At 37.1% G+C, this 22,501-nt stretch overlaps 1 protein-coding gene across 2 annotated transcripts in view; it reads right to left on the bottom strand.

Annotated features, from left to right (window-relative positions):
• LOC112910145 (CHRNA7-FAM7A fusion protein) overlaps window positions 1-22,501 on the bottom strand; it is a 326,471-nt gene that overhangs the window by 257,988 nt on the left and 45,982 nt on the right. The window contains exon 4 of one of the 2 annotated variants that reach the window (XM_072737044.1): window positions 1,035-1,118. The gene's annotated coding sequence lies outside the window, so the exon portion shown is untranslated. Of the gene's footprint in view, window positions 1-1,034; window positions 1,121-22,501 lie in introns of those variants that run through there. The other variant, XM_072737043.1, reaches the window with a different exon arrangement.

Here is a 22,501-nt window from a genome sequence, read left to right on the forward strand (position 1 = left end):
AATATAAAAAAATAAAATACTAGGCATTAGCCTAACAAAAAATAGTGCAAAACTTAAGGAGAAAAAATATTAAAAAAAAAAAAAAACTCTGAAAGAACACAAAGGTTGCCTTGAACAACTATAAATGCATATTAAGTTGTTAAATGGGAAGAAATAAAATCAGAAAGTTGTCAATACTAAGTAAATGTTTACTTCTAATTTGATATATAATAAAACACAATATACATTATTATATATATTTATATATATTTACATGCTATATGCAAGTGAATATATAAGCAAGGGCAGCTCAGTTTTTCTTAAAAAAAAATCACAACAGGGAGATAGGACTATTCCTATCTGATACAAAAATGTATGATAAAGCATCTATGACTAAAATAGCATAGTATTGGTACCTGAATAAACAGTGGAACACCATAGAAAATCCTGAAATGCACCAAATGCAAATGCAAATTGAGTATTTAATAAAGGTCATATCTAAGATCAGTGAGAAGTGTTTTTTCACTAAATAATACTTGAAAATTATGCAGCCACATTAAAAAAATGAGACAGATCCATTACTCGAACTAGGATAAGTTCTAAATGGATCAGAAATATGCACGTAAAAATTAAAACCATATAAGTTATAAAACAAAAAACATAAAAACATGTGAAAGCTTTCATAGCCTGAAAGTGGGAAGAAGTTTTTAAAGTATGACTCAAATTATAGAAGCAAAAAAAAAGAAAGGATGGGTACACTTGACCACATTAAAATTTCAAAAGACATGACAATACCATAAACAAAATAATAAAACTATGGACAAATTGAAGGAAACATTTGCAACTTAATCACAGGCAAAGATTTTAAAGCCTTATATTAAAATGCTAAAAAAGATGCTCCTAAAATTAGAATAAAAAGACAAACAATCCCATTGAAATGATATGAAGAAACAATTCACAGTAAAATAAATGCAAATGTTTCCTAAAACATAAAAAAAATTGCTCATGATTAAAAAATACAAATTAATACTATACTGGGACGTTATATTACTTACCTATCAGACTGGCAAATCCCAAGAGTCTAACAATATACACACTATTGATAAGAGTGTGGGAAAAGACACTCACAATCCCAGTGCCTATGGAGGAGAATCAGACAAAAATCAAGAAAAAATCTGTATCTTTTAGCCAGAAATCCAATGTCTAGGAATCTATTCCTAAAACAAACTGGCAAAATATATGACATATGCACAAGGTTATTTGTTGCAGAACTATTTATGAAAGCAAAAGACTGCAAGCCACCAGAATGTCCATCAGTAAGGACCAACATGACTGATACTGATTGTGTAGAAGGTGGTAATATAACCCCAAAGGAAGAATTATTTCCAGTGCCTCCAAACCATAATATTTTCATTCTATGCCCTTAGTGATATATAGTGACATAAAGTGATTTTTACAAAAGTAGAACTATAAAAGAATGTTTTTCAGTAGCATAATTTTTAGTATTAATATTGTTTCAAAATTATTATATTTGTTTGTATAAATGTATAGCACCATGAGTAAAAACTTATTCTTGTCAAAACCACTGAGCCACCCAGGGATCCCACTGGAACTTCCTTTTGTGTCAGAAAACAAGTAAGCTTTCAAAGACTGATAAATCCATGTCAAAAGAACACAGAAGCCAATCTGAAAACCTAAGGGAAATGATTTGTACTTCAAAAAGTAAAATGTCTAAGGCAACCTGGCTCAGTGGTTTAGTGCTGCCTTCAGCCCAGGGCATGATCCTGGAGACCCCAGATCGAGTCCCACATCAGGCTCCCTGCATGGAGCCTGCTTCTCCCTCTGCCTGTGTCTCTGCTTCTCTCTCTCCCTGTGTCTCTCATGAATAAATAAAATCTTAAAAAAACAAAAGCAAAAACACAGCCTAGGTGGATTAAACATAACTTAATTGTCTCACAGTTCTGGGGCCTTGGAGTTTCAGATCAAGGTGTCAGCGGAGTTGAATTCTTCTGAGGCTTCTCCTTTTGGCTTATATGGGAGTGGGAAAAAGAAAGCATGTTCTATTGTCTCTCTTTATAAGGTCACTAATTCCATTAATAAAGCCCCACCCTCATGACCTCAGCTAAATCTATTTATCTCCCCAAATCCCCAACTCCAAATACCATCACTTTTGGGTTAGTGTTTCAACACATGAACGGGGAGTGCACAATCCAGTTCAAAGCAGATCTAGGTAGTCATCATCACTGAATGCAAAATCAATTTTATGTGAAAGATTGATAGATAACTTTATCAAGGAAGGATCAATCCAATAATACACAAACACACAAACAGATCAATTCTAGCATTATTAAAACTGGGAAAATTCCTGATGTGATTCCACAGGAACTTCACAGTATCTGTGATATATTATTTCCCAGAAGTGAAGCTATAATCAAATCAAGCCAATTTACATGAAATTGGGTGAGGAAGATGTTGGGGGTGGGCAAGAAATGACACATTATAGGACACCAATAAGGAATCAGCCAATTGAAAATGCAAGACATCTACAATACAATTGACCCATCTCACCAATAAATTATTGACATTAAAAAAGGTAGGAAGGCTGTTATAGAAGAAAATAAACTTCAAAAACATACCAGCCAAATGTATAACACATGTAACTTTTGAGATTTTAATTTGAATAAACCGATTCTAAAAAGACATTTATGGGACAGTTGGAGAAATTTCTATGAAATTATTTTTAAATTTTTTAGGTTGATAAGAACATAAGGTTTATGTAAAGAAGAAAAATATTTATCTATTAGAGATAAATATTCATGTAGAAAATAAGTCTTAAACATAGATATCATTTAAAATAGCATAAATTATTAAATTAGCATACTGTTTTTTTTAAATTTTTATTTATTTATAATAGTCACACACAGAGAGAGAGAGAGAAAGGCAGAGGGAGAAGCAGGCTCCATGCACTGGGAGCCCAACGTGGGATTCGATCCCGGGTCTCCAGGATCGGATCGCGCCCTGGGCCAAAGGCAGGCGCTAAACCGCTGCACCACCCAGGGATCCCTACCATACTGTTTTGATTATTATGGCTTTGTAGTGTATTTTCAAATCAAGAAGTGTGATACCTTCTGCTTTGTTTTTCTTATTCAAGAATGTTTTGCCTATCCAGGGCCTCTTCTGGTTCCATAACAATTTTAGGATTATCTTTTCTATTTCTGTAAAAAAAAAAATGCCATTGGAATTTTGATAGGGTTGCATTGAATCTGTAGATTGCTTTGGATATAATGAAAATTTTGGCAATACTAATTCTTCCGATTAGCAAACATGGGATGTGTTTCCATTTATTCATGTACTTTGAATCCGCTTCCTCAATGTGTTATATATAGGTCAGTGTAGAAGTCTTTCAGCACCTTGCTTGAGTTTATTCCTAAGTACTTTATTATTTTGTTATTATAAATGGGATTGTTTACTTGATTTCCTTTTTTGATACTTCATTGTTGGTGTAAAGAAAACCTACTGATTTTCATATGTTAATTTTGTATTCTGCAACTATACTGAATTTGAACAGAATAGATAACCTAGAAATAAATCCATGTATTTATGGTAAACTGAACTTCAACAAGGGTAGAAGGGCAAGAATACACCATAGAGAATGAATAGTCTACTCAATAAATGCTGGTGGGATAATTGGATATCCATATATAAAATAATGAAATTAGACCCCTACTTTACACCATACAGAAAAATCAATTCAAAATGGATTAAAGACTTAATACAACCTGAAACCATAAAACTCATAGATGAAAACAGAGAAAAACCTTCTTGACCTTGGTTAGAGCAATGATTTCTTGCATATGGCATCAAAAGCACAGGCAATAAAAGCAAAAATAGACAAAAGGAACTACATCAAACTAAAAGTTTCTGCACAGCAAAAGACACAATCACCAAAGTGAAAATGAAATGTACAGAATGGGAGAAAAATATTTGATAAAAATTAATATCTGATAAAGATGAATATCCAAAGATAAAAGGAATTACTACAACTCAGTAGGAAAGAAAGAGAGAGAGAGAGAAGGAAGGAAAGAAGGAAGGAAGGAAGAAAGGAAGGAAGAAAGGAAGGAAGGAAGGAAGGAAGGAAGGAAGGAAGGAAGGAAGGAAGGAGAAAAAGGAAAGATGGATCAAAGAATCCAATTAAAAAATGAGAGGGATGCCTGGGTGACTCAGTCAGTTAAGGGTCTCTCAGTTTTTGTTTTTTTTGTTTTGGGTTTTTTTTTTTTTTGACTCTCAGTTTTGACTCAGATCATGATCTCAGTGAGTCCTAGGACTGAGCCCCATGTCAGACTCCATGCTCAGTGGGGAGTCTACTCTCACTCCCTCTCCATTCATGTTTTCTCCATGTCTCTTTCAAATAAATAAATAAAATTTTAAAAATAGAGAGAAAGAGAACAGAAATAAAAAGAGTTTGGAAAATACTTTGATCAGAGTTTGGAAAGTGAATACTTTAAAATGCAAATTCTCCTTCAACTTGACCTGTGAATTTCATGCAATCTCAAGCAAATGTATATAGCTTTCCCCACCATGGTATTTGAAAACCAGTTCTCCAATTTTTATGGAAATGCAAAATGTCAAGAATAGCCCAAATACTTCTCAAGAAGAACAAGATGTGAGGAATTGTTTATTGGATATCAAGACATATTATAATGCTTTGATAATTAAGACAGGGTAGTGCTGGCATAAAGATTTTTTTTAAAACCCCATGAAACATAGTAGAAAGCCTACGTTTGTGACAAAGGTGCCACTGCAGATCCGTAGAGATAGTGTGGCCTTTCCAATAATGGCATTAGCATAATGAAATATTTATAACAAAAAATAAAAATACATTATCTGATTCACAGTATACATAAAATCAATTCCAAATGGCTTAAAAACCTAATGCAAAAGACAAAGCAATGAAGATTAAAGAGAGAATATCGGAGATTAACTATAACTGTAAGATTTCTTAAGTGACATAATGGGGTCAGAAATGATAAGAAAACAGAAATCAACATGGAGCTAGAGTGGGTCCTGGGGATATATTCTGACTGGCCTACAGCTGTGTTTTTTAAACTTTAAAAAAAAAATCACAACACACATTAAGACAGATATTTTATTTCTTGACAGATACATCCCAATACACACACACACACACATGCACATACACACACACCTGAAACCAAATTTCACAAAATAATACTATTATGCTTGTCTTTGAGGAGTTGGATATTTTCTTTTTTCACTATATTATTCTGATTTTTTCTTTTTAAACCTGTTGGCAATCCATTAAAATGAACATGAAAGACTAGGGAGTTGTAACAGTTTAAAAATTGTTAGTCTAAAAAACAGAATTTTAGCAAGCAATTTAGGAGCAGAAGAGGAGACTGCACAGCAAACTAGCAGGAAGCTGGAAAGAGACAATCACAGCCTCTTTTACTGAAAGAGCTCAGGCAGTGTGTAGCAGTTTGTTTAGAGATAAAGAGCATGGTCTTTGGATCAACACTTCCTGGCTTCAGTTTCTAGCATGTGACCTTAGGCAAGCCCCATAAGATATCTGTGCTTTAAAATGGGAATCATAGGGATGCCTGGGTGGCTCAGTGGTTGAATGCCTGCCTTCAGCTGAAGACATGATGCCAGAATCCCAGGATCCCAGGATCCCAGGATTGAGTCTGCATCAGGCTCCCCATAGGGAGCCTGCTTCTCCTTCTGCCTATGTCTCTGCCTCTCTCTCTATGTCACTCATCAATAAGTAAATAAAATATTTAAAAAAATAAAATGGGAATCATAACAGTGCTTGCTTCATAAGGTTGTTGAAATATAAGGTCTTCTTACCTTAAGAGTCAATATACTTAAAGTATTCAGAATAGTGCTTATCTTGGTGAAAGCACTACACAGTCCAAGTTATGAAGCAAGACCGGCAGGTTAATATTGTAATCTTTTTTATGAATGGAGAGGTGGTAACCTAGGTACACTTATATGAGTTCCAGATCTGAGGTGTCAGATTTAAGCCTTGAAAGAGAGAAAGGTTGAACTACCTGATTTGTTGGAGTAACTGATTTCACTGGATTTGTATGGGTCCTGTGAGATAGAGATAAGTATCTTTTTCTGGGACTAGCACTTTAGAAAAGATGGATAGGATTAGTGACAAAATCATGGGGGAGAGATTGTAACATTTTTTCCCCAAATTTATCAAAAACCAAACCACAAGCTTCCAATCTCTATAGGAGCTGTATGCTACCTCAGGTGACATATAGATGGCTGAGGGATTCCACTAGATAAACAGAGTAATGGCATTTTACTTCCTGGATGTAAAAGTTTGCAAGAAGATGTTGTTCATAATATAATAATGGTAAAAACCTAACTTATTCCAAAATCATCCTATGTGATACTCATTAATGACCCAAAAATGCAAAATCTAGATGTACTATATTCCAGGAAGGGATGAGCCATTTCAAGGTAAAGGTTTCTGTAGCTGCTTTTATCTCTGAGGCATGGCAGGAATAAGAATAAATCTGCCGCAAAGAAAATGTGACCAAGATAAGGAGAACCAACTAAACCTTCAAGGACTCTGTAGGCCATCATGATGGATTAAAATCAAGAAAAGCCAATCTACACACCAAGCAGGCCAATCTACAAACCTCCATCAATTCTTTCCTTAAAATGTTTAATCTCAAGCACAGGGTGGTACATGGAAGGCTGGGGATGGGGTAAGAGGACAAAGAGGAAGAGAGAGGTGGGAGGATTCTGTGGTATAAAAAGTAAAAGGTAAGACTAAAATAGAGAGTTATTTGAAGACATGGGAAGCTAGAGAAATTAGAAAGAAAGCAGAGAGAGAGAGAGAGAGAGAGAGAGAGAAAGATCTCCAATGTCTTGGATCCCAATCCCTAACTGAAAGACAGACCTGATTCTTACCATAAAACTATATGAAACCCACTGTAAATTGAAATTAACTACAACTAAAGACCATCCCAGAAGGAGCTCAACTCCAGATTGAGGAGTAAAGAGAATTACATGGTTGTAAATTTCTTACATTTTTAATGAAGTATCATAATATTTAAGATAGAATGTAACAACTGAAAAATGCATGATATAGAGGAACAATAGAAAACTGAGGGGGGCTATTGACAGGATGAGCACTGGGTATTATGCTATATGTTGGCAAATCGAACTCCAATAAAAAATACAAAAAAGAAAAAAAAAGAAAAGAAAAATCTCTAAACACTTTGAAAATAAATAACACAACTTTAAATAATCCATGGATCAAAGAGGAAGTCCAAAGAAAAGTTTAAAAAAAAATCCCATAAAACTGAAGGAAAATGAGAAGAAAATATATCAAAACCAGTGGTATGCAACTAAAGTAGAGCTGAGATCGATTGTATAATATTAAATGCTCATGTTAGAAAAGAGGAAAGTTCTCAAAATAATAATTTAAGTTACTACATCAAGAATTTGTAAAAAGAAGAACAAAGTAAACCCAAAGTGAGCAGAAAGAAAGAAATCATAAAGATTAGATCTGAAATTAATAAAATTGAAAACAGAAAATAATAGAAAAAGCTAATGAAACAAAAAGCTGCTTCCTTAAAAATATTAATATAATCGATATTATCCTTTAGTAAGACTGACAAAAATAAAATCAGAAAAGACACATATCATCAGTACCAGAAAATAAAAGGTATCATTATAGATCCTGCAGTCATAAAAATGATACAAACCAGGAGCACTTGGGTGTCTCAGTCAGTTAAGCCTCTGACTCTTGATTGTGGATCAGGTCATGATCTCAGGGTCCTGAGACTGAGTTCTACATTCGGCTCTGCACTCATTCAGTGGGGAGTCTACCTGGGATTTTCTCCCTCTCCCTATATTCCTGTCCTGCCACTTATGGGTGTTTTCTCTCTCTCTCAAATAAATAAATAAATCTTTTAAAAAATGATAAAGGGAATGTTGTAAATGACAGTACACTTACAAATTTGACAACATAGAAGAAATGAACTGGCTGCTCAAAAGTCATAAATGACCAAAACTTAATCACCATAAAATGGGTATCTGAATAGTCCTGTAAATATTACAGAATTTTAATTCATAATTCAAAACCTCCAAAAAAGAAACCTACAGTCATTCTTGGCTCCACTAATAAAATTCTACAAAATGTTTATAGAAGTGACAGAAATTTTACACAAACTTTTCTAGTAAACAGGAGAAGAAGGAATACCTCACAGTTCATTTTAAGGGGTTGTTACCAAACCAAAATAAAAGCAATATGAAAATACATATGCAAACACTCAATTATCTCTTATGAATCTCTTATGAATTTTATTTTTTATTTTTTATTTATTTTATTTAATATTTATTATATTCTTATTGGAGTTCAATCTGTCAACATATAGCATAACACCCAGTGCTCATCCTGCTTGTGTTCTCCTCTAGGATTTTGATGGAATCTTGTCTCACATTTAGATCTTTCATCCATTTTGAGTTTATCTTTGTGTATGGTATCAGAGAATGGTCTAGTTTCATTCTTCTGCATGTAGATGTCCAATTTTCCCAGCACCATTTACAAAAGAGACTTTTTTTTTTTTCAGTGGATAGTCTTTCCTGCTTTGTGGAATATTAGTTGACCATCAAGTTCAGGGCTCATTTCTGGATTCTATTCTGATCCATTGATCTCTGTGTCTGTTTTTGTGCCAGTACCACACTGTCTTGATGACCACAGTTTTGTAGTACAACTTGAAATCTGGCATTTTGATGCCCCCAGATATGGCTTTCTTTTTAAATATTCCCTTGGGTATTCAGGGTCTTTTCTGATTCCACACAACTCTTAAGGAGATTTGTTCCAACTCTCTGAAGAAACTCCATGGTATTTTGATAGGGATTGAATTAAACGTGTAAATTGCCCTGGGTAACATTGACATTTTCACAATATTAATTCTGCCAACACATGAGCATGTGATATTTTTCCATCTCTTTGTCTTCCTCAATTTCTTTCACAATTGTTCTGTAGTGTTTAGGGTTTAGATCCTTTACCTCTTTGGTTAGGTTAATTCCTAGGTATCTTATGCTTTTGGGTGCAATTGTAAATTGGGTTGACTCCTAAATTTCTCTTTCTTCAGTCTCATTGTTAATGTATAGAAATGCCACTGATTTCTGGGCATTGATTTTGTATCCTGCCACACTGCCGAATTGCTCTATGAGTTCTAGCAATCTTGGGGTGGAGTCTTTTGGGTTTTCTATGTACAGTACCATGTCATCTGCGAAGAGGGAGAGTTTGACTCCTTATTTGCCAATTTGAGTGCCTTTCATTTCTTTTTATTGTCAGATTGCTAAGGTTAGGACTTCTAGGACTATGTTGAATAGCAGTGGTGAGAGTGGTCATCCCTGTCTCATTCCTGATCTTAGGGGAAAGGCTCCCAGTGTTTCTCCATTGAGAATGATATGTGCTGTGGGCTTTTCCTACTAAGATGGCTTTTAAGATGCTAAGGAATGTTCCCTCTATTCCTACACTCTGAAGAGTTTTGATCAGGAATGGATGCTGTATTTTGTCAAATGCTTTCACTGCATCTATTGAAGGATCATATGCTTCCTGTTTTTTCTCTTGCTGAATTGATCAATCACATTGATTGCTTTATTAGTATTGAACCAGCCTTGCATCCCAGGGATAAACCCCACTTGGTCATGGTGAATAATCTTCTTAATGTATTGTTGGATCTGATTGGCTAGCATCTTGTTGAGAAATTTTGCATCCATGTTCATCAGGGATATTGGTCTATTATCTCCTTTTTGGTAGGGTCCTTGTCTGGTTTTGGAATTAAGGTGATGCTGGCCTCATAGAACAAGTTTGGAAGTACTCCATCTCTTTTTATCTTTCAGATATGGTTTCTTCTTTAAACGTTTGATAGAATTCTCCAGGGAAGCCATCTGGCCCTGGACTTCTGTGTCTTGGGAGGTTTTTGATGACTGCTTCAATTACCTCCCTGGTTATTGGCCTGTTCAGGTTTTCTATTTCTTCTTGCTCCAGTTTTGGTAGTTTGTGGTTTTCCAGAAATGCATCCATTTCTTCTAGATTGCCTAATTTATTGGCGTAAAGCTGCTCATAATAAGTTTTAAAAATCGTTTGTATATCCTTGGTATTGGTGGTGATGTGTCCTTTCTTATTCATGATTTTATTAATTTGAGTCTTTATTCTTTCTAATAAGGCTGGCTAATGGTTTATCTATCTTATTAATTCTTTCAAAGAACCAACTCCTGGTTTTGTTGATCTGTTCCACAGTTCTTTTGGTCTCGATTTCATTGAGTTCTGCTCGAATCTTTATTAATTCTCTTCTTCTGGGTGTAGGATCTATTTGCTGTTTTTTTCTCCAGGTTCTTTAGGTGCAAGGTTAGCTTTTGTATTTGAGCTCTTTCCAGGTTTTGGATGGATGCTTGTATTGTGATGTTTTTCTCCCTCAGGACTGCTTTTGTTGTATCCCAACGATTTTGAACAGTTGTGTCTTCATTCTCATTAGTTTCCATGAATCTTTTTAATTCTTCCATAATTTCCTGGTTGACCCTTTCATCTTTTAGCAGGATGGCCCTTAACCTACATGGTTTTGAAATCTTTCCAACCTTCTTCTTGTGATTTGGTTCTAATTTCAAAGAATTATGGTGTGAAAATATGCAGGGTATGATCCCAATCTTTTGGTATCAGTTAAGACTGATTTGTGATCCAGTATGTGGTCTATTCTGGAGAAAGTTCCATGTGCACTTGAGAAGAATGTGTATTTAGTTGCATTTGGTTATAAAGTTCTGTAAATATCTGTGAACTCCATTGGTCCAGTGTATCATTTAAAGCTCTTATTTCTTTGGAGATGTTGTGCTTTGAAGATCTGTCATTTCCAGAAAGTGCTACATTCAAGTCACCAAGTATAAGTGTATTATTATCTAAGTATGTCTTAACTTTGATTATTAATTGATTGATATACTTTGCAGCTCCCACATTAGGGGCATAAGTATTCATGATTGTTAGGTCCTCTTTTGGATAGATCCTTTAAGTATGATATAGTGTCCCTCTTCATCTCTTACTACACTCTTTGGCATAAACGTTAATTTTTCTGATATAAGGATGGCTACCCCTGCTTTCTTTTGAGGACCATTTGAATGGTTCGTGGTTCTCCAATCTTTTATTTTCAGGCTGTAGGTGTCCTTATGTCTAAAATGAGTCTCTTGTAGACAGCAAATAGACGGGTCTTGCTTTTTTATCCAGTCTGAAACCCTGAGCCTTTTGATGGGGTCATTAAGCCCATTCACATTCAGAGTTACTATTGACAGATATGAATTTAGTGTCATCATGATACCTATTCAGTCCCTGTTTTTGTGGATTGTTTCCTTGGACTTCCTCTTTCTTTTACAGCGTCCCCCTTAATATTTCTTGCAGAGCTGGCTTGGTTTTCATATAGTCTTTCGGTTTCTGCCTATCTTGGAAGCTCTTTATCTCTCCTTCTATTCTGAATGAGAGCCTTGCTGGATAGAGTATTCTTGGCTGTAGGTTCTTCTCATTTAGGACGCTGAATATATCCTGCCAGCCCCTTCTGACCTGCCAGGTCTCTGTGGAGAGGTTTGCTGTTAATCTAATATTTCTCCCCATAAAAGTTAGAGATTTCTTGTCTCTTGCTGCTTTTAGGTTCTTCTCTTTATCTTTGGAACATGAAAGCTTCAGTATTAAATGTCGAGGTGTTGAGCGGTTTTTTGTTTTTGCAGGAGGGGGGCGGAAATCTATCTCCTGGATCTAAATGCCTGTTTCCCTTCCCAAGTTAGGGAAGTTCTCGGCTATGATTTGTTCAAATACACATTCTGGTCCTCTGTCCCTTTCGGCGCCCTTGGGAACTCCAATTAAGCATAGATTTTTCCTTCTGAGGCTGTCATCTATTTCTCTTAATGTATCCTCTTGATCTTTTAATTGTTTGTCTCTTTTATCCCTCAGTTTCCTTCCTTGCCTTCAACTTGTCTTCTTTATCACCCACTCGTTCTTCTACCTCATTAACCCTGGTTGTTAGGACCTCCAGTTTGGATTGCATTTCATTTAATTGATTTTTTTATTTTGGCCTGATTCGATCTAAATTGTGCAGTCATGAAGTCTCTTGTATGCTTTATGCTTTTCTCCAGAGCCACCAGTAGCTTTATAATTGTGCTTCTGAATTGGCTTTCTGACATTGAATTATAATCCAAATTTTGTAATTCTATGGGAGAGAGGACTGTTTCTGATTCTTTCTTTTGAGGTGAGGTTTTCCTTGTATTCATTTTGCTCAGTGCAGAGTGGCCAAAAACAAGTTGTACTGGAAAAAGGAGAAAAAGAGAGAAAAAAAAGAAAAAGAAAGGGGCGGGGCAAACAGAAAACAAAAAACAAGGGGTATTATCTTCTGATTCTATATACTGTAAATCCCTTGACTTCCCCTGGAATTTTCCAGCACTGTTTGGTCAATAACTTGCTTTTCCCCTGTCCTTCTAGCTGGTCTTCTGGGGGAGGGGCCTGCTGTGCTGATTCTCAGGTATGTGCACCTGGGGGAGCTGCCCAGCCCCCTTCCAGATGCACGGTTCAGTGGGAGCTGTTTATCCTATGAGGACCCTGCTCAGTCCCAGGGACAAGGTGACACCAGGAGGAACAACAACAGTGGCGCAGCCAGCTCTCCAGCTCTGCAGTCAGCTCCCGCAGTAACTACCCCGGCTCTCAGTCTGCAGGGTCCTGGATGCTCTGGGAGTGGGGCGTGGATCTGCACAGCTTGGGGGACCCGCGGCAGGAGCATCCTCAGTGCCCTGTGTCCTCCCGGCCTCTGTCTGTCCCTGGGGGAGCACCGGATCCTGGGCTCTGTCCCCCAGCGCCCTGGGCTCCGGGGCCTGCACCGCTGGAATTGCGCTTCAGAGCTGTGCAGCTCCCTCCAGAGCGGTAGCCGCCACCAGAGCTGCTCTTGAGCCCACCAGGGGCTCCCTCCAGCCCTTTTGGGAGCTCGGCTGTGGTGTGTTGCCCGCTCTCTCCAGGTCGCAGGTCCTCTGTTAGTGTCCCTGGGAGCCTGAGGGCATCCCTGCCCCTCCTGGGATCCTGCCCGAGCTCCCTGCAAGCACCTTTCCATCCGGGAAGATTGGTGAAGCTCGTGCGTTTCCAGGACGGAGCTCTCCTGTCCTGGGGGCTCTCGCCGCCCCCCCTTAGCCCAGCTCCTCACGGGGCCCCCTCCCCCTTGGATGCTTTTTTATTTCTTTTTTTTTTCTTCATCTTCCTACCTTGATAGAAACGCAAACTCTTCTCACTGTAGCATTCCAGCTGTTCTCTCTTTAAATCCCAGGCTGAATTCATAGGTTTTCAGGATTGTCAAGTTATCTAGGTAATTTGGTGGGGACAGGTGACTTGGGGACCCTACTCTTCCGCCATCTTGCCCCGCCCTTCTTCTCTCTTATGAATTTTAATGCAATAGTTCTCAACAAAAGTATTAGCAAATTGAATTTAAAAATTTGTAAAAAGAATTTTATATAGCCCACTGGATTTTTCCCGGAAATGTAAGGTTGATTTAATATTTAAAATCAATCAACAAAGCCGGCCATGTTAATAGGCTAAAATAGGAATTAAAAACAAAAAAAATGACAAAAATCCAATATCCATACATAATAAAAATTCTCAGTGAGGTAGGAATACAAGGGAACTGCCTGAACATAATAGGAGCATCTAAAGAAACCTACAGTTGATATGACTGAATCACAATAACATGAATGTTGTTCCCCTAATATCAGGAGCAAGGCAAGAGTATCTGTTGTCAACACTCTTATTCAACACGTCACTAAATGTTTTAGCCATTGCAGTACGAAGAGGAAAGAAGAAACATACAGAATGAAAAAGAAGAAATAAAGTTGCCTCTAGGAGCAGATGACATGATTGTCTTCATAGAGAATCTCAAGAAATAAATACCTACCTAAATACCTAAATACCTAAATCACAAAAATAAATACCTATAAATAAGAACTGAGTTTAGCAAGGGTGCAGGATACAATAGCAACACAAAACTATCTGTCACATTTCTCCACACTAAAAAGGGGAATGGAGAAACTGCAATTAAAAATGTAAAACTAGGGGAACCTGGGCAGCTCAGTCAGTTGAGAATCAGACTCTTGGTTTCAGTGCAGGTTACGATTTCATGGGTCTTGGGATTGAGCCCCTCTTTGGGCTCCCAGCTCAGTGGGGAGTCTACTTAGATTCTTTCCCTCTGCCTGTGTCCCCACTTGTATGCTTATCTCTAAAATAAATAAGTAAATCTTTAAAATAATAAATAAGTAAATGTAAAACCATTTACATTCACACCAAAGAAAATGAAGTGCTTGGGTATAAACTCAACAAAAAATGTAAAGGATCTGAATACTGAAAATTAAAAATGTTGATAAGAGAATCAAAGAAGACCTAAATAAATGAGAGATGTACCATATTAATAGATTAAAAGACTCAATATAACAAAGATAATTTCTTTCCAAATTAATTTAATATGTTTTCCATTAGCATCCCAGCAAGGTTTTTGTAGATGTAGACAGTATTATTCATTTATATGAATAAGTACAAACCTCAGAATAGCTAAAAACAATCATGAAAAATAAGAATAAAATGGGAGAAAAAATGTATACAATATTAAGATTTAATATATAGCTACAGTAATGTAGACAGTATGGTACTGGTGGAAAGGCAGAAAATGTAGAGTAGTAAATCAAAATTAAAAACTCAGAAATACAGGGATCCTTGGGTGGCTCAGTGGTTGAGCATCTGCCTTCAGCCTGAGGCATGATCCTGGGGTCCCACGTTTAGGTCCCACAGCAGGCAGGAGCCTGCTTCTCCCTCTGCCTGTGTCTCTGCCTCTCTCTCTCTCTCTCTCTCTCTCTCTCTCTCTCTGTGTGTGTCTCTCATGAATAAATAAATACAATCTTAAAAAAATTAAAATAAATTAAAAAAATAAAAACTCAGAAATACACCCTTATAAAGATGTTAAACTAATTTTTGACAAAAATTTTGTGTTTTCTTGGCAAATGCAATTCAACTGAAGAAATATATTCCTAATAATGGTGTGGGAACATCCATAGGCAAAAATGTAAACTTTGACCTTGACCTCATATTGTATGCAAAAATAAACTTGAAGTGGATCACAGATATGTTAAAACTATTTAATTTTTATTTTATTTTTTTTAAAGATTTTATTTATTTATTCATGAGAGACACACAGAGAGCGAGAGGCAGAGACACAGAAGAGGGGGAGAAGCAGGCTCCCCTCAAGGAGCCCAATTTAGGACTCCTCTATCTCAGACCCTGGGATCACACCCTGAGCCAAAGGCACTCAACCACTGAGCCACCCAGGCATTCAAAACTGTACAATTTTTAGAAAAAACACAGAAGTTTATCTTTGTGTATGATGTAAGAGAATGGTCCAGTTTCATTCTTCTGCATGCGGCTGTCCAATTTTCCCAACACCATTTATTGAAGATCATCCTCCTTCCAGTGCATATTCTTTCCTGCTTTGTCGAATATTGGTTGACCATAGAGTTGAGGGCCCATTTCTGGGGTCTGTATTCTGTTCCTTTGAGCTATGTGTCTGTTTCTGTGCCAGTAGCACACTGTCTTGATGATCACATCTTTGTAACACAGTTTGAAATCTGGCATTGTGATGCTCCCAGCATTGGTTTTCTTTTTCAATATTCCTCTGGCTATTCAGAGTCTCTTTCTGATTCCATACAAATGTTAAGATTATTTGTTCCAACTCTGTGAAGAAAGTCTATGGTATTTTGATAGGGATTGCATGGAATGTGTAAATTGCCCTGGGGAGCATAGAGATTTTCACAATATTAATTCTTCCAATCCATGAGCATGGAATGTTTTTCCATCTCTTTGTTTGTGTCTTCCTCAATTTCTTTCCGAAGTGTTTTGTAGTTTTTAGGATATAGATCCTTAACCTCTTTGGTTAGGCTTATTCCTAGGTATTTTATGGTTTGGGGTAAATTGTAAATGGAATTGATTCCTTAATTTCTCTTTCTTCAGCCTCATTGTTAGTGTGGAGAAATGCCACTGATTTGTGTGCATTGATTTTGTATCTTGCCACATTGCTGAATTGCTGTATGAGTTCTAGCAATCTTGGGGTAGAGTCTTTTGGGTTTTCTCTATACAGTATCATGCGATGTGGAGAAACGGGAACTCTCTTGCACTGTTGGTGGGAAGGCAAACTTGTACAGCCACTCTGGAAAACAGCATGTAGATTCCTCAAGAAGTTAAAAATAACGCTGCCCTATGACCCAGAAACTGCACTACTGGGTGTTTACCCCAAAGATACTGATGTAGTGAAATGTCAGATCACCTGCACCCCAATGTTCATAGCAGCAATGTCCACAATAGCCAAACTGTGGAAGAAGCCGTGATGTCCTTCCACAGATGAATGGGTAAAGACAATGTGGTCTATATATACAATGGAATATTACTCAGCCATCAGAAAGGATGAGTACCCACAATCTGCTTCAACATAGATAGAACTGAGGGTATCATGCTGAGTGAAATAAGTCTATTGAAAAGGATAATCATCATGTGGTTTCACTCATACATGGAATATAAGAAATAGTGAAATTGATTATAAGGGAAAGGAGGGGAACTGAGTGGGAAAAATTAGAGAGGGAGATGAACCATGAGAGACTTCCAACTCTGGGAAGCAAGCAAAGGGTTGAGGAAGGGGAGGTAGGTGGGGGGATAAGGTAACTGGGTGAAGGGCACTGAGTAGGGCACTTGATGGGATGAGCACTGGGTGTTATACTATATGTTGGCAAGTTGAATTTAAATTTAAAAAAGTAAAGAAAGAAAACTATAGGGGATCCCTGGGTGGCGCAGTGGTTTGGCGCCTGCCTTTGGCCCAGGGCGCGATCCTGGAGACCCGGGATCGAATCCCACGTCGGGCTCCCGGTGCATGGAGCCTGCTTCTCCCTCTGCCTGTGCCTCTGCCTCTCTCTCTCTCTCTCTGTGTGTGACTATCATAAATAAAAAAAAAAAAAAAGTAAAATCTTTAAAAAAAAAAAAGAAAAGAAAACTATAAAGGATAAAATAAAGGTATAACTATTGCCTGAAAAAAAGAAGAGATAGCCTTGGTTTGCAATTGAAAAACAAATATTCACAACCACCTTAATGGTACCCATGTATGCCCTGGCTCTTCAAGAAAAGTCCTGTTTTTTTGTAATTTTACACATTTCAATAAAAATCATTTGTCAAATGTTTAAGTAAAAAAAATAAGGAAATAAAAAACATAGGAGGAAATATTTAGGATCTAGGTCTAGAAAAGACATCTTAGGCATTAAAAGCATAATGCATAGAAGAAAAAAATTAAAAATTTGTCCCCATCAAAATTAAAATATTTTTCTCTGCAAAAAGACCTGTGAAAGAGATGGAAAAACAAGCTACAGACTGGGAGAAAATTCTTGTAAAACATATTCAACAAAGGATTAGTATCTAGAATATGTAAAGAACTCTTAAAAACACAACAGTAATAAAACCAACCCAATTTGCAAAACAGGCAGATATAAACAGACATTTCACTGAAGATGATATACAGATAGAAAATAAGCACACACACACAAAATATTTAATATCACTGTCTATTGGGGAAATGCAAAATGAAACTACATTAAGATATCACTGTACAACTATCATAATGGCTAAAACAAAAAAGTGACACTACCAAATGCTGACAAGGATGCAGAGAAACTAGATCACTCCATTGTTGGAAGGAATGAAAACTGGAACAGCTACTCTGGTAAGCCCTATGGTAGTTTTCATTTAGCAAATATACAATTACCATTGAACCCAGCAATTGCATTCTTGGGCATTTATTCCATAAGATGAAAACATAAAAAAAACTAAGGTAAGAATGCTGAAAATAACTCTATACCCATAAATTTGGCAACTTAGATGAAAAGGACCAATTATTGAAAGGCACAAAGTACCAAAAGTCACACAAGATGTAAATAACCCAAATAATTTCATATCCATTAAAGGAAGTACTTTTTAAAATTTTTGTAACAGAAAGTTTTTATCTCCAAAGGAAAAAAAAGTCCAAGTCCAGAAGCTTCCACAGATGAATTTTAATGAACATTTTAAGGCAGAAATAATATTAATTCTATAAAATATCTTCCAGAAAATAAAAGACTGGGAACACTTTCCACCCTTGACCAAGAAGCCAGATACTACTAATATCCTTTTGGGCATAGACACAAAAATCCTCAGCAAAATATTTGCAAATCAAAGTCAGCACAGTATGAAAAGGTATAATACATCACAACCAAGTAAGATTCACCCCAGGAATGTAAATTTGGTTCCATATTCAAAAATCAATCAATATAATTATCCATATTAACAGAATAAAAGAAAGAAACCATACGATCATCTCAGACAATGCAGAAACACATTATAAGCCCCAACTATCCAGATAGCATCAATCCCAAAATGATTGACATCAGGAACCAGTAGAATGAGCTTTTGTCTCTTGCAAGCCCCAGGTCTTTCCTGGCAGCACCTGCTGCTGACAAGTAGAAGAAGCAAAAAGATGTGGCTACATAATGATGTGATTTATTTTTTATACTTATCTGACTCAAGTCCTAGGAAAGGCAAGAGATCACCAGTACCCGTGAGTTCCCCTGAGTCTGCAGGCAAATGTAATCCTTTGACACATATCTCAAATCATCTCTCACTTCCCTTTTTTTTTTTTTTTATATTATCAAGCTCCCTCAAATTCCTTCCCCTATGATAGAATTTCTTAGCTATGGTTGGCTCTGCTTCAATTTCAGTTTCTCTTATTTGCACACAGTCTTTCAGTTATGATATTATGAGCATAAGGAAGAAACCAAAATCAGGACAACTGAGAGAAAGAGATAGGTCTTGGTCTTGAATGGACCTTCAGTTCTACTTTAAAAGTTGTACTGTGGACTTCACTCGTTTCACTGTCATGGACATAATAATATTAATTTTTTGTACTTTCTTCTCCTGAATTTGTTGAAATTACTGACTTCCCACATTCTCAATCTCTTCCCAAACTCTTTTGTATTAAGGAATCACCTTTTCATAAAGCCAAGCCTTCTGGTCCTTCTGAAGCCAAAGGTTAAAATAGCACTTGACGGGATGAGCACTTGGGTGATATTCTATATGTTGGCAAATTGAACACCAATAAAAATAAATTTTAAAAAAAGCGCCATACTCTGCATGTCTCTAGAGGTTGCATTCCTGACAGTGAATTTCTTCTTTGAAGTGGCTTTGCTATCTGGAGAGACTGCTGATTTTCCAAGCCATCCAATCCTTCTCATTTCTTGCTTGGCAGGTCTTCCCTCAATTTCTCTCACCCTCCTCACCTTTTACTATAAACAGCAAGATGAAAATAAGGCTGTACCTTTAATACCAAGCTTGAGGATCTTCTCAGTTAAATGACCAAGCTTGTCTTTTACAAGTTCTGTTTTCTGCATAACTGCCAAACACAATTTCACTAAGCTCTTTGCCAATACATGACAGGGCTCCTCTTCCTCTAGTTTCCAAGCACATTTCCTCACTCTCTTCTGGGCCTTTATGTGCAGCATTCCGAGCCTGCTCTGTGTATTTCCACCAGCAGCATAACATGCATATTTTTATCAATATGTGATGCTTAGGCATCCTCTGAGGGAACGTGGGGGTTTTGTACAAAGGTTTTCACCTCCTCTAAGTCCTTGCTACCAGAATCCTTAACATGCATATCTCTGTTAATAGTTTGTCCAAGGCAGTCAAGGTTTTTACTAATATTAGGCTTCTCGAGATCCCTCCAGCTTCTGGCCACTGCCTGATTTCAAAGCGGCATTCACATTTTTAGGTATTTCTTGCAGAAGCACCCCACTTCCAGGGACTGAAATCTGTATTTATTTTTGTTGTTGTTGTTGTTGTTGTTGCTGTGGTGACATATTCACAAGTGTAGCATCCGATGGCGAATGTTGGGGGTCATGGAAACCAAAATGCTGCCTGTTTCACCACTCCTAGTAAGATCCAAGTGAGAGCCCTGAATATACAATTGTAATTAATCAAAGCCAATCTGAGATGCAGAAAGGAGGAAGACAGTGGTGCATCACTTTTTAAATGGCACACAGGGGTACCCACTGATGTCTGTAACCCATCATGGTGCTCACAGAAACAGAGACTACTCAGTGGGATCTCAAACTCAAACATTAGAAGGAAGAGTGGAAAAACCACTCAAGGATTATACCAAAAGAAGTGAATTACACTGGGTATGCATCTTCATTCCAAAGAAGAACTTAAAGTGGCAGTAGAATGAATGATTAGCTTTCTTCCTTCCTATTGCTCCCTGTAAAACACATATGCATGCTTGTGCACACATGTCAACCTTATACACACACACATCTCTGCAAACCACTACATTTACAGGACTTTTTTACACTTCAGATGAGTCTATTAGTTTCCAATAAACATACTTGCCATCTATTTTTGGATCTCATCACCCTAATGAAAGGATTGCTGAATACTTTGCAGCCAATTACCACGTGCAAGATAAATGCATGTATTTATTCATTCTCAATAGTGATGATTAAGAGGGAGTCATTTTGCCATAGTCTAGCAGATATTTAAAATATAAATGAACTCACTGCAAGAGAGAATACTTTCCTCCCAGCTCAACCTGAGGACAGTGCCATGCTAGACAGAGCTTTTTTGTCCAGTCCTATTAGCATGAAATTACTCTTCTATTCCTTTAAATACCACCGTGAGGATGAGATAAAGCAAGTACAGATACTTCTCAAAAAGGGGGGGGGGGGCTGCCTCTCTGTTTTCATTTGAGAATCCCAACCCCTCCCATCTATCCACCATTCTGGATTTTCTTATCTAATAGTTTGTTTCTTTATTGCAGTGTCGATATACTGCATTTGATGTTATTTCTCTACAGCAGAAGAAACACATTCATACTGAAAAAATATGTCTCAAGAAATCTACTTTTGAAGTTTTCTACTGAGAGATAGATTTTAAGCAGTGATGTGTAGTTATGGAAATATGCCATCTGTCACCTTATCTTTCTTGAGGCCTCTTGACAATTCCCATTTAGGACAAAAAAGCCCCCCTTTTGTGACATGATCATTCTTTATTTGATCTAAATGGATGTATCAAAAATGAGTAGGGGCACCTGGGTGGCTCAGTGGTTGAGCGTCTGTCTTTGGCTCAGGTCATGATCCCAGAGTCCTGGGATCAAGTCCCACATCAGGTTCCCTGCAGGAAGCCTGCTTCTCCCTCTGCCAATGTCTCTGCCTCTTTGTGTGGTCTCTCATGAATAAATAAATCTTAAAAAAAAACACACATTATGACCAAGTATAAGGTATTTTAAATGCTTACAAATATGTAAACATTTGTATATTAAAATCAAATATGCATATAATAGTATTTATTTAAATTAAATAAGTTATTATTTATTAAGTTCAACACAAAACAGTTAACAAACCAAATAATTATAACACCAATGAAAAGTTCCAGTTTCTCCCTCATTTAGACCCAAGGTATTGTCTGGACCCTTCTTCAAGCTCACCCTTAACATGGCTGCTGGGGAAGCAGAAGCATACTGGAAGGTGTGTAACCTATATGACCTCAAATGTCTTTTTGCAATATGAGAACCACAATCTCAGGACTAGAAGCAGCACCTGATATGGGCCTCATCAGTGTCTGCTTATAGAACTCAACCCAAAGCCAGTGTCTTTTGTTTATATTAGAAATATGTTTAGTAATGTAATAGTGGGAACAATTTTTCTTCAGAGATTTTCCATTTTATTTTATTTTTTTTTAATTTTTATTTATTTATGATAGTCACACACACAGAGAGAGAGAGGCAGAGACATAGGCAGAGGGAGAAGCAGGCTCCATGCACCGGGAGCCCGATGTGGGATTCGATCCGGGGTCTCCAGGATCACGCTCTGGGCCAAAGGCAGGCGCTAAATCGCTGCGCCACCCAGGGATCCCCAGATTTTCCCTTTTAACAGCCTTTTGAGCTTAAACTCTATCTTCCTCATTTCCTTTTTTTCCCATATTCCTCATTTCTATTCTGTGTTAGAAATTCAAATAATTGATCTCACTGGTGGCAAATGAACATGTTGTATCTTCTGCTGAACTTGCTTTGAGAAGAGGAAGATGTAGAGGCTTTAAGCACTTGCCTTAGGAGCAGCCAAGGAACTTACTAATTCTCTCCAAGATTTTCTGCTAACACATTTCCTTCTACCCTATTTTTTTTTTTATTATAAACCTCAAGCTTCTAATTTCCCAAACAAAACCACCTGGTGTCACTCACCTCATTGTGACGTAAGTGTTGAGAGCAGCCTTCCCCATGAACAGCCAAACAAAACATAAGAAAATTGATACTTGTTTTAGGAGTCACAGAACAAGATGCAGTTGTATGCCCAATTTAATCAAACTATAATTCCTCTTCACAGTTTCTATGTTATCTGCAAGTGGCACCTATCA

This window comes from Vulpes vulpes, chromosome 14, assembly GCF_048418805.1.
Source record: "Vulpes vulpes isolate BD-2025 chromosome 14, VulVul3, whole genome shotgun sequence".
NCBI lineage: Eukaryota > Metazoa > Chordata > Mammalia > Carnivora > Canidae > Vulpes > Vulpes vulpes.